The following is a 3,289-nucleotide window of genomic DNA, read 5'->3' on the forward strand; positions in this document are numbered from 1 at the left end:
TATATCTACATATTTATATATATACATGTTTATATAGTTATATTTATTTAATTACTTTGGTAAGTTCTCTTTTTGTTAGGAGGGGTCTACCTTTGAATCTATAGAGTGGGGGGGGGGGTGTACCTTCAGCCGAAGTACTCTGCCCATACTTTTGGTGGACACTCTTCCCTTTGTAGTCCTTTTCTTTCCATGGAGGTCTTTAACTTTTGTTTTGAACTTTGGGAATAAGGCTAGTCAGGGAAGGAAGGATTTGTGTTTTTGGGGGTTTGGGGGGGGGGGTGTATTCTGGAAGAAGAAAAAGTTAGTCTTTAGAAAAACCTTGGGTTGGGCAAACAGCTGCAAGGCGTGGAAGAAGGAGCTAAGTCTCGATCTCAGTTCGGGAGCTGCTGCCACCGCTGGTTGGATCACCTTAACGTCGGCGGCTCCTGCTCACGTCTCCTCCGGTGGTGTGCCTGTGCGTTCCTCCAACCACAACCCCCTGCACCCTCGACTCCCCCACGTCTCGTTCTGTACCGAACAGCAGGTTGCTGCTGTGTGCCGYGCCAGACAGCAGCCGGTCGCTGCCGTGTCCTTCCCCGCAGCTATGCAGTCTGCATTTCTTCTGTGCTCCTTAARCCTCCAGCAGCAGCTGCGGGCACCATCTGCACGTTTCGGCCACTCTTCAAACCATGCTACAACCGTTCCCTCGTCTTACCTCAAACAGCAACYAGCAGGCAACAGCCTCGCTGTGCTGTTTCTGCTATCTTCAGACCGAGCAGCAACCGCTGCTGGTTTTGCCAAGCAACGACAGCAAACAGCAGCCTGCTGTATGCCTTTTCGTCGCTCCTCAGCCCACCCAAAACAGCAGCAGCAAGTGGTGCATTTTCTGCCTTTTTTCTCGATAAAACAGCAGCAGCAAGTGCTGCATTTTCTGCCTTCTTTCTAGCAAAAACAGCAGCAAAAACATCAACTAAACAGCAGCAAAACAGCAGCAAAACAGCAGCAAAAACAGCAGCAAAAGCAGCAGCAAAACAGCAGCAAAACAGCAGCAAAAACAGCAGAAAAAACAGCATCAAAACAGCAGCAAAACAGCAGCAAAAACAGCAGCAAAAACAGCAGCAAAACAGCAGCAAAAATAGCAGCAAAAACAGCAAGTGTTTGGGCGCGTAGCAAGCCTGAATCGACAGCAGCAAGTGTTTGGGCGCGCAGCAAACTCGAATCGGACAGCAACAAGCTTTAGGCAGCAGGCTGCTGCCGTGTCTTCATCTCAGCAAACAGCTGCAGCAGGCRCTGCCTATTAGTTCAAAGATTTGGGATTTTCTTAAAAYCTGCTATGTGAGTTCAACTTAATTTTACAAATGGAGACCTTATGCTGTAGATATGCACTACTTTAACTGCTGTATGCTTAAACTTTTCACATTTACCTACTTAGAGGGATTGAAGGTTTTGAGTCAACAGATTGATTAAGTAAACCCAGTAARTTGATATTAGGYTGAGATRAATTAAAGGGCTCAGTTACTTGGAAAAATACCCCACGTTGTTGCGTTTATGGTYGTTTAGCTCTAAAACATTCATACCCTTATTTTGGAGTTTTTATTGGCAAGTAGGGGTTATCGCACTTGAGCTAGGATATACCCGGAATCGTCCGGATAAGTGAACACTAAGGTGTTTTTGGCACCGTATTTRAGTACCGTACCGGATTGCATTGAACCAAGAGGTGCATTGTCGTTTTACTTGTTTTGTGTGAGGGATGGTATAAGTTGGAAATAGGCATTGTGATTATTATGTAATTTCCAAATCATCCTCCCACTTCCACTCGGAAATAGGCATTGTGATTATTATGTAATTTCCAAATCATCCTCTCACTTCCACTCGGAAATAGGCATTGTGATTATTATGTAATTTCCGAGATAAAGAGCTTATGATCACRAYCGACTACATGACTGGTTTAGGTTGATGTCGAAGGTTTTATACCGATAAGTGATGCTCTATAACGTTGATYCATGACTTACTTTGTGTTCCGTCATGATTAGCGGTAAATCGGGTCTCCCCCGTCAACTTCGGATGTTTTAGCCCCACCTCGAGACTCTTTTGGAGCATAGTGTACATTTTGTATCGTTCATGGTTACGTTTCGTATATATATATATATATATATATATATATATATATTTGTATGCACATACACTCCTGATGGTTATTTAGTTTGATTATTTTGGTTGGACTCACTAGGCGTAAGCCTAACACTTTTTCTTGATGTGACTTGTTTATCAGGTTCCTTTAGCGACGGGGTTCAAAAGGGTTGAGAGGAGCGTCGGTTCTTAAAAGGCTCTTTTGTAGTATAGCCTTTGTTGCTTTGAGCGCCGTGTTTTTGGTGTTCCGGCATATTTTTGGAGATTGATAGAAAAACACCCGACTCTAATCTGGATTTAGAATAATCTAGATTAATAGGTTATTATTTACCCTCTCAGTTCTGTTTGTAATCGCTATATTTCTACTTTGTTGGGTAAATTTTAATTCAAGTTTTCGAGTCTCGTTAGATATTTTCGATTTAATTGATCTTTTATCTTGGGCGTTACAAGTTGGTATCAGAGCAATAGCTTAAGCGAACTAGGCAAGGAGCTAAGACGCCTAGACTTAAGCTGAGATTGTGAGCATTGATTTGTGAGTTATGGGTAGGAACCCTAACATAGGAGAGTCTTAGAGTCAACGGAGATTCATGATGCATGAACTGCGACGACGAGATTGAGGACCCTTATGTATAACCTATTCGAAATTTCACTTAGCTAATGCTATTTTGAGTATGTTGTTACATAAGCGTGCTCGAACTTACTGTTATTGTAAAGACTTATGAATGCGTTGATCATAGAGATAGCTTATGGTAGTCAGATGCTGGTACGTGAGATTGTTAGAAGTTGCGTATTGGGAGTTGCAGGGAAGGAATTTCGGGTAGATCTCATGCCCATGACTATAGGCGGATTTGATGTCATTATCGGAATATATTGGTTGGTAGAGAACCAAGCGGAAAATTTTATGCTCTAAAAAGCTGATCCGAGTTCCTTTGCCGGATGGGGATGCAGTGATTGCCTGAGTTCCTCAACATCACACTCAATATTATCCAGATACCTAAATAATAGAGGCTTAGTGTGGTGGTGCCACTCTATAGGAACAAAGGTAAAATGCAATGGAAGAATATACTGGGCTTCTTTGGTTACCTGAAATTCGAGAGGTGGCAATTTAAGATTTGCAGCAGCCCCAATCTACAGTCGACACTAACCAAAGGAAACACAAATGTGAGGAATCGGCATTTGT

This window comes from Cynara cardunculus, assembly GCF_001531365.2.
Source record: "Cynara cardunculus var. scolymus isolate 2C chromosome LG 12, CcrdV1, whole genome shotgun sequence".
Taxonomy (NCBI): domain Eukaryota; kingdom Viridiplantae; phylum Streptophyta; class Magnoliopsida; order Asterales; family Asteraceae; genus Cynara; species Cynara cardunculus.